Source organism: Mchenga conophoros, linkage group LG7 (genome assembly GCF_057382185.1).
Source record: "Mchenga conophoros isolate Kocher_MC1m ecotype Shallow Benthic linkage group LG7, M_conophoros_male_GT1.1, whole genome shotgun sequence".
NCBI lineage: Eukaryota > Metazoa > Chordata > Actinopteri > Cichliformes > Cichlidae > Mchenga > Mchenga conophoros.
In genome coordinates this window covers 22,141,309-22,155,953 of record NC_140532.1, presented here as the reverse complement: position 1 = coordinate 22,155,953, position 14,645 = coordinate 22,141,309, and the positions used below count along the sequence as shown (strand labels likewise).

Below are 14,645 nucleotides of genomic sequence, written 5' to 3'. Positions count from 1 at the left end.
TCTCTGTTGCTTAGTACCCAATCTCTCAGCAGATCTTAATGCACCCTTTAAATGCATCATTTAAACTGTGGCACATTTGTGAGCAAACTTTGCCAGCCCAGGTCAAACGAGTCATTCCTCCCTCCACCACAGAGTGCCCATTCAGTCAGTGGGGTGGCTGCAGCGCCCCTGTACAACCGCTGTGGTATGTTCTGCTCCCAGCTGAGGTGGAGGGCAATAAGGCCTTGGTCTGTTCCATCAACGGACAGAGGCGGGGCCTTAATATTCACAACCCTGCCAAGGTAAACACAAGGGAAGCTCCCTCCCCGCAAAACCACCACCACAACGTCACCCTCCACCCACTCTTCTCTAGCCCTACGGCAGGAGAACAGAGTCGACATTGATATGACAGCACACACAGAAACACTGAGCAACACTCACAGATCACTGAGGGGATGTGTTGGAGTACACGTCTGATGCCCCTGGTACAGAAAAAGCACGGGAGTGTGTGCACCTATGGATACGTACTGTAAGGCCTGTGTTTGAGAACACACACACCGACTCTTGCTCAGTGAAAAGTGCGGGGAGCTAAAAAAAAGATTCTCAGATGTTTCTGGATGCATTAATACATGTTTACGTAGTCACCAGTTTAAGAGATAAGAAATAGTTAAATGCGTGATATTTTCACACACACACACACACACACACACACACACACACACACACACACACACACACACACACATATATGCACAAGTAGACACATATACAGACAGACTGACATCAGGAAGAAACTCCAAAGTCTCAAATGTAAGTTGCTGTTTAATAATGCAGAGTGTAAAGGTGTTTGCTTTAAATGAACTCTTTGTCAATTGTTTTTTCATCTCGACATCTGGGAATTACAATTCACAACATGCACTCATGCAGCCTGGTGTAACCATAGTAACAGGATGTCGCTCTACAACACTAATGTCCTATATAAACCTATAAGTGTTATCCCAGGGGAAAGGAATACCAATAACCAAACACAGAGCGGTTTTCTTATCAACAGCTCCACAAAGAGTTTGAATGAAAGAGGAATTTTAGAAAAATTGTACACAATCCTTCACATATTTTGTGCTTGAGACCGCAGAGACCCAAAACTCTAGTAAAAAGAAAATAAAAAAATAAAACCTTGTTTAACAATATATTATGTTATATAAGGGCTTAGACAAGGAGTGCTGCAGTGCGTTTTAGTATTTTATTAAATGATACTTTGGGCCAATATCACTGTTGAACCCTGGATAGGTATAGTTGAATCAAATTATTTTAAGCCCCTAGTTTATTACATAATAACACCCCCCCCCCCCCAAGCCACCAACTGTAACACCACTGGGCTAAATGATGACTGAAAACAACAAGCAAGCACAACATTTAGGTTTTCCTGACTCACGAAGAGAGCTGACACTGACTCTGACACTGATCGGCAGCCTAGTACACTTCATGATACAGTGTGTGATGGGTCCCATAATGCAAACAATTAAAATATTACTCACTACTGTATAAACATGTAGATATGATTTTAAAACATTCTTCAACAATGTAATAAAGTTTAATGGAATTAAAAATGACAAATAAGCATAAAAAATCACTCAGATTTAAGAGAAATTGACTGAACACCCCACAGAAGTCTCCAAACTTCTGTCACATCAAGATGAAATACTGACCAAAATCACGTTAGCATTACCTTCTGTGCCCACTGTAGTGGGTAGTCATCTACATCACTGTCATAGTAGTTATTATCAACAAACTAGTTGAGAAAACTACTGAAAGAAAAAATCAGAAAGTTACCTTTGGTTAGGCATCAGAGTACCTGAATCAATACCTGTCCCCCCAAAGAAGAGGAGGATATGTCAAAGTATCCCCTGAAACCTCTTTACAAAATTCCTCGCTAGAGCATCCAGTGGTGAGTTGTAAAACGTACCGTTGATGCTGCAATGCTCCCAGTGCCAGCGACTACAGGGGCCTCTCGCTCCTGCCTGTGTAGGAGTGCAGAAAGAAGCTCTATTCAAATTCTGCCACACATTTAGATGTTGGAAAGAGTGAGGGAGGGAAAGGAGTGGAGAGAGAGATGTGGGATCCTCCTGCCAGTTGGTGAGGTCATGCAAACAGCCTTGAATATCAAAGCTGAAGAAGTAAATCAGTCATCAGTCTGGTCAGTGTCAGATTAGCACTGAGTGTGTGTGTGTGTGCTCAAAATGTATAGAATAAATCACTATATGAATAGACAAGCTTTATTTAATCCCACACTGGGGAAATTCACTTGTTAGAGATATATTAGAAAAATAAAAATCGAAAAGAAATTAAGAAAACAAATCGTGTGCAAAAAATAATATGATTTTATGTACATAAAGTGTAGTGGCATTTTTCCTGTGTGAATAATGGTACCGTCTGGCTGCTATCAGGATGAAGGACTTACGATAGTGCTGGGGTTGGGAGGTGTTGTCCATAATGGGCATTCACTTGGCTGACGTCCTCCTCTCACCCACCTCCTCTGTGGGGTCTAGGGGACTGGACAGGCCAGAGCTGGCCCTCTAACAGTGTATTAAGCCGTTTCCTGTCCATCTGTAATAAGTAAGTAATACTTATTACTTATAAGTAATAAGTAGCTACTCCAAGGAGAATTGTACCATCTATTTTTATCTTTACCTTTTGCATAGGTAAATACTCAAGTAAAGTACAGATATCTGAAAATTCTACAAGTACAGTAACAAGGTATTTGTACTTTATTACTTCCTACCTCTGCCAGCAGACAACTGCATAAAAGATAACAGAAGCCATCACTGTGAACACCCAAAAGATCTCAGCCAGCCCAGCAGATAGAGCCGACTTTGGCCCTTCTTATACTGAGCATGAGCGTTATGTGGCCAGTCCAGCTGATTGTTAAGGTGAACAATCAGCTGTGTTTAAGGTGAGAACTTCTCAAATCAAATCAAATCACTTTTATTGTCACATCACATGTGCAGGCACACTGGCACAGCACATGCGAGTGAAATTCTTGTGTGCGAGCCCCACAAGCAACAGAGATGTGCAAACACAACAACACAAACGAGCAAAATACAAGAATGGCCAACCTGAAACTAATAAATATATGTACAATATATAATAGTGTATGCATTTCTGGATGTGTATACTAAATATTTTCCTACGTGTGTGTGTGTGTGTGTGTGTGTGTGTGTGTGTGTGTATACACATTTTTACAAATTAAATAGTAAAAAAAAAAAAAAAATAATAATAATAATAATAAAATATATAAAATATACAGAGTTGAATATGTGCAAAACAAGTGGCATTTATATACAGTGTGGAGTGCATAATGTTGAAGTTCCAGTAGTGAAGCTGAGGTGTCTATGACGTGTTCAGCAGTCTGATGGCCTGATGGAAAAAGCTGTCTCTCAGTCTGCTGGTACGGGACCGGATGCTGCAGAACCTCCTTCCTGATGGAAGCAGTCTGAACAGTTTATGGCTGGGGTGACTGGAGTCCTTGATGATCCTCCCCGCTTTCCTCAGGCACCGCTTCCTGTAGATGTCTTGGAGGGAGGGAAGCTCACCTCCAATTATCCGTTCAGAGCACCGCACTACTCGCTGGAGAGCTTTGCAGTTGTAGGCGGTGCTGTTGCCATACCAGGTGGTGATGCATCCAGTGAGGATGCTCTCAATGGCACAGTGATAGAAGGTCCTGAGGATGCGGGGGCTCATGCCGAATCTTTTCAGTCTCCTGAGAAAGAAGAGGCGCTGCTGCGCCTTCTTCACTGTTTTGTTTGTGTGTACTGACCACGTAAGATCCTCAGCCAGATGTACTCCAAGGAACCGGAAGCTGCTCACTCTCTCCACAGCAGCGCCGTTGATGGTGATGGGGGTGTGTACTTCTCTGCACCTCCGGAAGTCCACTATCAACTCCTTTGTCTTTGCGACGTTGAGGGTGAGATGGTTGTCTTGACACCAGTGGGTCAGGGTGCTGACCTCCTCCCTGTAAGCCGTCTCATCACCGTTGGTGATAAGACCCACCACTGTAGTGTCGTCCGCAAACTTCACAATGATGTTGGAGCTGTTAGTGGCTGTGCAGTCGTAGGTGTAGAGTGAGTACAGGAGAGGGCTCAGTACACACCCCTGTGGAGCACCAGTGTTCAGTGTGATGGGGGATGAGGTGATGCTGCCCAGTCTGACCACCTGGCGTCTGTCAGACAGGAAGCTAAGGATCCAGCTGCAGAGGGAGCTGCTCAGTCCTAGATCCTGCAGTTTCCTGTCCAGCTTCGAGGGAACGATGGTATTGAATGCTGAGCTGTAATCTACAAACAGCATCTGGTATTATATCTGAGTGAATGATTAACTGTGACTTTGAGTCAAAGGTGCTTCAAGTGGGTCTCAAGACTGGCAGCCTGTAGAAGTCTATACAGGCGCTGTGGAGAACATCCTCACACAGAACATCACATCCTGGTATGGAAACAGCTGTGTCAAGGATAAAAAAGCTCTCCAGAGAGTGATCCGTATGGCAGAACGCTGCTGCAGGACTGCTCTCCCTTCCCTACAGGACATTTACATCAGGAGGTACTGGACTAGAGCAACTTAGGCTTTTAAGGACCCGTCACATCCCAGCAACAAACTTCCAGCTTCTGAAATCAGGCAGAAGGTTTCCGCACCATCCGAACAAAAACAGAGAGGCTCAAGAGGAGTTTTTATCCTCAGGCCATTCGTGTGTTGAATCAGCCAAAAGGAAAACTAGTGAAAAAACTGAAGATGAGAAGGGAAAAAATGTAAGTGAATGAGTGGAGGACGGACAGATGGATATGCAGGTAGGCAGGCTGACTGACTGAGGGCTCAAACAGACACATCAGATAACACACCAGGGAACACAGACGAACTAAATCTGACTAACGAGGCCGGGGAAGCAAAATTGAACATATGCATACAAGACAGGGGATGTACAAAATAAAGCGGGAAGTAACGCACACCAAGACTGAGGCAGAGACACGTGAATTTGACACTGGTACTAGGGAATGAACAGACATGACAGACTGAGAAGACAAAAGGAAAAACCAGAGAGATCAGAAAGACAACACTGGAGACAGAACACAGAGAAAAGACAAATACAGCCTGGACATGAAGAAGGGTACAGAAACATCGTAGAGAAACATAAAACTCCCTTGAATGAATACCAAGGCCAAACATACTCAAAAACCATGACAGGGTTAACAAATCAGTTGTTAAAACAACATTATGTATGAATATTCTCTGTAATAATGCTAGAAAGGTTAAATGGTATATTTGGTAACAGTAACAGGTGTTTGCGAGGTTTCTGATAAAAGGAAAAAAAACAAATCATAAACTGTGAATGTGTGTTTCCATGTATGCATGAATGCACACAGTATATACTGTGTCTGCCGCTGGTGTCTGCGTCCATTTGGTTTCAAGTTAAACATGCTAATGTTGGTCTGAGGTTGAGGAAAGGTGTGCCTGCCATTCGTCTCCCACCAAACGCTATTCAGATCCGTAAATACTGGCTGTGTGTTCCCTGCACTCACTGACACACGCTTACCATATACATCTTCAAAGGAGAATTTATTAACAGCTGATTTGCTCTAATTTTGCACTTATTTGCAGACTCTGTTTGTTCAGCACACAGATGAAATAGAGGCATCATGTTTACTCGCCATCATTCATATGAATTAGCTGCTGAATGCTGACATATTAAAAAGAGCAGTGCAAAAATAGAGATGCCTCACAATATATTTTATAGGTTTATGTTGCAGCTTTTTATATTCAGGGAAAGTTTGCCTTGTGATGCACAATGTTTTTTATCCACATTTTCCCCCCATTTAAAGATATATAGCTCAACAACATTTTCTAATACTGGCAGCCTACTAGCTCTACTGGAAAGCTGTTGTGCAAACATACTTCAACATAAGCTGCTGAAGTCTTTTCTAAGTCAGAAGTTCTGGGAATTCCAAATTTGCCTACAATGGTAGATAAACAAGCTACAAAGATAAACAAGCAGCTAGAGACTGGGAATTGTGTAATACTAAAAGGTGCCACTCCACATGCATTTTAGGAAAAATGTTTGCTCATTTATTTCACTACTGTTCAGTTTTGCCACATGGAAGCCCCCCATCCCACCAACAGCCAGAAGTAACTCCCTTATTTTCTTATCCCAGACTGACTTGTAGGGATTTGTGAGTATGACTTTTCCTTTCTCATGGTAAAAGCGGCCAAGAGTGCTAGTGAGCCAACCTCTACAGATGCTCCACAAGTGAAAAATGTCAGGCAAAGGAACATTAGCTCAAACCATAAGACAAAAGCTGCTATGTCTAGTTTTTTTTAATGATATTGTGAAACAACTAGTGTCCCACATTTCTCTGAAACAAGAAGGATTATCTGGCAGAATTCCAACAATAATATATTATGGGTTTGATATAATCAGTAAGAAAATACCTGTTAACAGGAAGTTCTTCTTTCCCACTGTCGCCAAGTGATTACTCTTAGGGGGTGTCTGATTGCTGGAGTTTTCACTGTATTATTGTATGTCTTTACCTTAAGCTTTTACACTCAGAAGCTGCATTATTCTTGTATACTGTCCACAGCTGAAATGTACGAAACATATTGGGTTGTATAAATGACCAAGTCTTCATTGCTGTTGTTCTTGTAAAAGCAGATGTAAGACAAGCTCTGCAGCAGCTGCAGTCACAGGTTACCAGTGTGAGAGAGAAGTCAAATCTTGAAAACCATCCATCTATTCTCTTCCTCATCAGGGTCACGGGAGAGGCTGGAGCCTATCCCAGCTACCATAGGGTGATAGGTGGGGTTACACCCTGGACAGGTCGTCAACCTGTTGCAGGGTTAACACAGACAATCATTTGCACCTTTGGGCCATTTAGAAGGACCAATTAACCTAACTTCATTAATTACAGGTCTTTGGATTGTAGGAGGACGCTAGAGTACCCGAAGGGAACCCATGCAAACACAGGGAGAAACTCCACACAGAAAGGCCAGCTGGTGGAGTTGAACTCAGGACCTTCTTGCTGTGAGGCAACAGTGCTGCTAAACACCATGCTCACATTTGTGTTGATTCACTTTCTTTTTACTCGTTTTGCCAATTCTAACATCTCATAAGTATAAAGCCATGACTTGAGTGCATGTTTTGTTGGCTGAACACAGCAAAAAAGAACAAATAACACAAGCGATTGTTGTGAGATTAATGTGTCTGAGATTATCACATGGTGAGAATATGGAAGATGGCGTTTGCACCTACAGTCTGGTGTTTGGATATTTCCTGAAACTGTTTCTTTTAGAGGTTTTAACAGATTTTTAGTCAATGCTCTGATTCTTTGCTTTAAGGTCAGAACATTGTTCTTGTGGAAGCTGCAGAAAGTGAGACACTTTTGTGTTTTTACTGTGGCAAAAAGTAAAGAAATTATTGTGTCATTTGTCTGAAATTTCACTGAGGTTGTTAAAGCTCTGAATGTACAGTACGGGCTTTATGTGTCGAGCTAACTATAATAAAAGCACATAAGAGTCTCCAGAAACACACAGCGTGTTTTCACAGTTTGGGTCGTAAAGAGAATGCGTGTTCTTGTATCTGCTCACTCACAAAAATCAGTAACATTACTTTTTAAATTGTTGTGATATCCTGTTGCTTGCCAGCTTATACAATATCTAAATGTGGCATGAATGTCCCTTTTGTTCTTAGGAGCATGAGGAATTTGGTCAATTTGTTTTATGAGTTAACTTAACCAGAGATTCGTGTTCACCTAAAATGGTTGTTTTTGTATTTGTTCATGTGTAATTTGTCTGTGCGTCTTTGTCAAACCCTCGCTTGTGGCTTGTTTCAGTTCATTTACTGCCTCTGTGAGGGAAGACTTTCAGCTAGAAGCATTACGCAGCACAGAGTACACCTGAAAGACCTCTCAGAGTGTATAACGGTGGTCAAGACAGAGACGCTTGTGTTTTCTCTCTCAGGCTCAAATGATCCAAATATGAGCAGCCGCATGCTGGAAACAAGCTGGAATATTGCTGACACAGGTTTTCAGATGGGATCAACCAGACAGAGGCTTCTTCTTGGGGGTGACAAATTTCAAGCTTTGTAAAAGTGCTGAGACGTTTGTTTAAGTTCGTGGATTTTCTGTTCACACATAGGCAAAACTGCCTATGCACCCACTCACACACTCTTGCAGTATGCTTATACTGAAACATATGGTGATGAATGTTGTGGGTTTATATATCGACGGATTCTTCTTTGATAGGTTTGCAGGATAGCATAACGCACAGAACAAATCAGTGATCACCAACAATGAATGCATCAGACACAGCATGAAAAACAAGGAGCTGGCATAGAGCTGGGTTGCAAAGAGGCTTGGTGAGGCAGTGGCAACAGTAGACAGGCTACTGAAGTTTGCATTGTGCACCATTTAGGAGGTTTAACAGTTAATTGTGTCGAAGGGTATCAGCTGAGAAATCAGAAATGGACTAATGTGCCAAGATCTAGGCAAGAGTTTGAGTTTGTTGCTGCCTTAAAGTAAGGCTATGTTATAATTTAGACTTAATGATTTTGTCATCCTCCCTCAGTCCTTGTGCGACCTGACATTTTCTGTCTGTCTCTCTGGTTTGGTTTTGCTCGCTTCTGTATCTGTGTGTACGAGGTGCACTGATAGGATGCAGCCCTGGTTTACACTTTCCACACGTCTCCGCACACCTGTTGGAAATGATGTACCTGGCTCTGATGACCTCATTGAAGTCGCTTCATGCCGTTTTTCTTACCTGCTTTTCTAGCGCTCAGGTTTGCTTGGAGGACTGGTGGATACTGAGCAGGGAGCAGCTACTTGTTGTTTGGAATCTGTGAGGAGTCTGAAGGGAGACTGGGACAGTCACTAATGTTGTTCTTTGAATATTGTTGTTGAAAATTCACAGTAAATAAATGCATTAAACTCTGACCTGGAGCCTCCATTTGAGTCCTGCGTATTCCCAGAACCTTGACATCTTTAGATGATCTCCTGACATTTGTTCTATAAGCATGAGATTCACACTATTTAATAGGGGAAATTCGGACTAAACTATTGGGTAAAATTACAAGTCCTCCTGGGTTTGTGATCACGGGACTTTTACTGTAGCTTCATTAGGCTGAAGGTTGCAGCTTTGTTTGTTTTTTTCACAAAAAATTAAACTGCACACAATTATAAATATGTGAAGCTAACTCCAACAGCAGGACTCCAAAACTGCTAAAGGCCCTCAAAACAAGACTTTTCTAAATCTGAGAACACAAACTTTGTTTAGCACACACCACTCAGAGAGTGAGCGGTGCTGCTTTAACACAGTGGTTACCGATCAGTCTCACTCATGCTGCTCATGTGGAAGAGCAATCATGTGTCAGAGAAAAACCGATTTGGCTGTGGTCCTCTGGTTCGACCATGATCAAAGATGGGATGCAGAGTGATGTTTCATTGCAATTTGCAATTTTTTTTTCTTTTTGGTCAGTTCAGATAAATATTTAGTGATAAATAAAGATGAGATAAATATTGCAGTAATAAATAAACATTTCCTTTGTTAGCTTTACGCGTTTGTGCACTGTTTTATTTTAGTTGTGTTGCTCATTGTACATTGTATTTTTTAGGTATGTGAAATGATCGAGTTTTACATGTTGATCAGGTTTGTTTAGTACAAATTAGTGTAGATGTTTCTGGTGCACCTTCACGTACAGGTGCACAGATACCTGAAACTATGGTGTTGTTCTATATGCTACAAGTGTTGCTGGAGCTTTAACCTCTAAATAACCTACATATAAAAGCCAGGAAACGCTTTCAAAATAAAACTTGCTAAATTAGAAATGCTTGTAAATGAGTGTAAAAACAACGCTGTGATTTTAGCAGCAGTAAAAATGCACACATCTGGTTTTGCACAAGGACCTAATTTGCTACTGCAAATATCCTATGTAGAATATATTACTGTATAAATGTCAGAGGTCCTGACATGGAACAACTCTACAGTTTACAGAGTTAAACTGGTGTCCATACTCTGCTGGCTTTAAATACACACACACACACACACACACACGCACGCACGCACGCACACACACACACGCACACAGAAAGACAGACTGGTAAACAGTTAAGAAATAGATAAACATTTACAGGCTTTCCAGGTCTCTCTGCATGGGTGCCTAATGACACTTCTTTAGGATCCAGACACAACCAGATGGCATCTCTATTTCGCAACAGCTTACATGGTGTCATATGGTATTTCTCAGCAACATCATGGGGTCAGGCGACAGCTTGGAGAAACAATAACATACTGTAGGCATGCCAGGAAATCATCAAGCAGAAGAGCTCTTTGCGTTCATTAATTGGCTGCTTGTAAACAATTGTGATTTGATTTAATTGTAATTTCATTTTTTTCCCACGTATGTAATTAAGGCTCATTGGGAGCTGGAGTCTAACACAGCTGTGATACGACAAGAGATGGGGTACACCCTGGACAGATCACCACTCTGTCACAGGGCTAACACAGAGATACAAACAACCATTCAAACTCACATTCAAACCTACAGCCAGTTTAGGATCACCAATTAACCTAACCCCACTAACTGCATGTGTCTGGACTGTGTGAGGGTGAACCAAGAGAACCCAGCAAACACAGGGAGAACATGCAAACCCCACACAGAGAGGCTCCAGCCAGATGGTGGATTCAAACGGACCTACTGTGAGGCAACAGTGCTAAACGCCACACCATTATTTGATTTATTTCATGTTATAAACATTTAAACAATGTGACTTTTAGGATGTTTGACAAATCCATCACCTCAGATTGTTTATTTGTACTCTATGCTTATGCAAGATTGCTGGTTACAAATTTACAGAAGTACAGTAAATGATGAAGTCCGCCTCCAAAATGTGTTTGATGTTTGATGTTGTCAAGCTGGACGTACACCAGCGTTTTGTTTTTCTGATTCTTTCACCAAAAGTAAATCTAATCTGACATCAGTTTAAGTGTGTGAGAAAACTCACACAAACACCAGGACATCATTTAAACTCCACACACAAAATTCAAAGCCAGGATGGTTTAGAAATGTCTGAACATTTTTTCAGCTGCTTCCTTATCAACCAAAGGTTTGTCATAGAAGATTTCTCCATACATTTAACTTAATACACTTTTATGTTGCAAACAAACCCAAATGGATTTGTGTCTCTTTGTCTGGATCAGGCAACTGCGTACCATGGGTCTTATCTTCAGACATATCTCCAAAGCTTTTTTTCTGGAACTATGATTTCTGAGCAGTATTTCCCGCAATGTCACTTCTTGCTCAGTAGATGGCATCAACTCTGCCAAACATACATAGATTTATGTCTGAATGCATGATTTATGTTTAAAATAACTTCAAGGCATGACTTGTAGGGGTTTATCCTGTGAAATGTTAGCAGTTTCAATACATTTTCAGTGCATTCACATAATATATATTCTTATATGCTTTGGAACCTAAAATCAAAAATGTCAGGTGGGGCCACTTTCTGTTGACAAATATGATTAAAAACGGTTTTCATATGACACTAAAATCAAAATAAAAACCTTTGCTAAGATTTTTTAATTGCTAAGACAAGTTCTAAAAAATAATAACAGTGAAAAGTGTATTTCATCAGACAGATGAGCTCATAGGGTTTTAATGGGGTTATGATAAGATTTGTTTCACTCTCTTAAATAAGGTTAAAAATGGCTAAATTCAGCTCTTATGGAGACTGGTACTCTTTCTAAGTCAGGAAGTACAACCAATGCAAAACTAGGACAACCTTAAGTTATCTAAAAAAAAAATCTTTATTTTATTTAAAAATTCACACTTAGTGCAGGTACCTTAATAAAAGCATATTTAAAGTAGAAATACCTGGGAAAAGTCAAGTGATGCAACCAGGAAGTGAGGAAGAAGCATCACTTAATAAAATGAATGATTTTACACTGTAAGGTTATTTATCAGACGTCTAAACTGTGTATCAGATTAAATATGCTTGGACACAAAAATATGCATGTGATGTCAATGACCCATATATAAAGACACATCTTTTCCTCTATTTGCCCAGAACTAAGGAACAAAGGTCTCTAATGTGAAAGTGAAGGCTTCATGTCATAAGGCCTTCTTTCAACCAGTCCTGGCTGCCCACCTCCTCCTGATATCTGTTAAGAACATGGGGTTTTGTGTGTGTGTGTGTGTGTGTGTGTGTGTGTGTGTGTGTGTGTGTTGACACAGTCTCTTGCAGTCTATCAAGTGGGAGGGCTACATTTTTACAGGCACTCTGTAGAAGTGAATAGCTGCTTTATATCTGTCAGGCCTTACTCGCTAAATATAAATGCATGTACGCATGTCTGTGTGCCCACACTGATAGCTCAAGTGAGTGCATCTGGGCAAAAAATGGACAGATAGATCTCGTTTTTACCATTCTGTAATTTTCCTTAACAGACTGTGCTATATGTTTCTAGGAAAAGAGAAAAAAAGTAGCTTTATGGTGCAACTGTTTGCTGCAGTCCCATTCCTAATTGCTGAGAAAAAGAAATGTGTCACCAATTTAAAAAAAAAAAAACGAAACAAAAACATGGATACTAATGATTTACAGACTTCGAGAGGAAATGCTGACCAATACGAAAATCGCACCATTTATGTTTAGATGGATGATAGTTGACTACCCCCACCCCCACCCCCTTTTTTTTGTTTCAGTCAAAGTTGATCCATTTAGGAATACGCTAACCATGCTAATGTCCTCAAAGATCAGCTTCCTTCAACAATCCAGGTGAGAATCTGTGCATCTTCCAGCATGGTTTCATACCATGTCACAGTTCAAAAGTAAGATAACTAAGTGGTTATATTTTGGTTACACAGGCACACAGGCAAACTTAGGCTACTTATACGCACGCTGTGATACAATTACATTGTAGTTTCAACTAAAATACATTGGAATTCAGTTTAATTACAGGAGAATTACGCTGTTAAAATAAACACACACACAAAATCCCACTGGGAAAAATATCCAGAACCATGGCACAGCAGGGTGAAAAACTACAGAAAATACTAACATAAATGGTCTTATTGAGGTGATAGAGCAACTTTGTACTTAGGCACAGATTCTCCAGGTTTCTGGAACTGTTTTGGAGGATGAAGCATCATCGTTCCAACACATTTTCCTTCAGTGGTGTCTTCATGATGGCGGTGGAGAATGTTATTTAATGTTTAATACAACTAAATTCTCCTATAGATGTTCAGTTAAATTGAGATCAGGTGACTGCAAAGGCGATTTCACATGATCATTAATTTCATATTCATCCAACTGTACACTGACCCCTTTGTGCCTGCTGCAATATCTTTGTATTGATTTGCTGTGACCCTTCCTTCCAAATGAACTGAAAATTCTCTCAGCGAATAGAGCCACTGAATCCCTTTTTCCTTTAATATTTACTCATCTGCATGAATTAGCAGTGTTTTACTTCCTTAAAACCTAATTACAATACTATACTAAAATGCACTAATTGACATTTTAACCACTGTGTTCTACTGTACTGCATTTGTTGACTATTAAACTGTTTTTGATGTTTTTAAAAAACAAAGAACAAAGGTGATTCTTTTGCCACTCTGTCACTGCTGCATTATTAAACCACAGTGAGAAATATCAGTGTTGTCATGTATGAAGATAAAGGAAATGCGACGGAATGAAGAGCGATAACAAAATGTTCGCTCACTTCAGGGAATCTTTGGGGGAAAAGGAGAGAAGGTAGCACACAGAGAGGCTTGATGCACCCGTTCACCTCTTTAACTGTCAGTAATGACTGTTCACAGTCTTTACCCATGCAAGAAAACTACATGAGGAGAAGTATCCAAGATGTTTTTTTTTTAATTATTTGGTTTAACATTAAGCTAAGTTGGCCTCAGTGCACACATTTAACCACCTCCTCTGTAAATGCTCACTGTTACTTTACTGCTTACAGTTTAATGACTTTTTAGCAAAGAAGTCTTTCAAATAAAAAGTTCCCTCCTGGTTTTTGTCTCCTTGCAAGTGAAACGTGACTTAAAGCATACAAAATAAGAGTGAATGAGAGTGAGCTTACCGAATCAGTGGAGACAGAGTTCTTCAGAGTGCATTTAGTTAGTTATTTCACACACAATTCATAATTTCCATTGGGTAAAAAGGAGATTTTTGAACACTGGATAGGTGGTGAGAGAGAAGATGAGAGAAGGAGGGAGTGGTGGTTACTGGTTTTAGTGAACACTACTTCCTTATGCTGCACAGACTGGCTTCCCTTATTCTGCTGCATGATGGGGCAGAGAGACTCTCCACATTTTCTTGACAGGTTGCCAGATTCACATCAGCCTCACCAGGCTGTCTGGCAGTGAACGCACCGTGCCAGACTTTTTTGGTCTCATGCTGGGAACAACTTCATGGGAAGCAAAGAGAACTGCAGCATTGGGAAGTAATACATGTGAAGCTTGCATCATATTTTAGCTGACAGCCTTGTGGAATAAAGTGAAATTAAAAATCTTTGTGTGTTATATAACTCAAAGCATGCAATCCATCCTTCCATCCATGAAATAATGAAGAAGGAGGAATACTTCCATATTCTTTAATTTCACCTCAAATCGACAGCTAGATAGTTAACACTTAGACACA

The 14,645-nt window shown here is 40.6% G+C and overlaps 1 protein-coding gene across 3 annotated transcripts in view; it reads right to left on the bottom strand.

Moving 5' to 3' along the window:
- acanb (aggrecan b) overlaps positions 1-14,645 on the bottom strand; it is a 49,047-nt gene that overhangs the window by 23,465 nt on the left and 10,937 nt on the right. The window contains exon 1 of one of the 3 annotated variants that reach the window (XM_085282896.1): positions 1,943-2,051. The exons of 1 other annotated variant lie outside the window; for it this stretch is intronic. The gene's annotated coding sequence lies outside the window, so the exon portion shown is untranslated. Of the gene's footprint in view, positions 1-1,809; positions 2,052-14,645 lie in introns of those variants that run through there. One more of the 3 variants, XM_085282897.1, reaches the window with a different exon arrangement.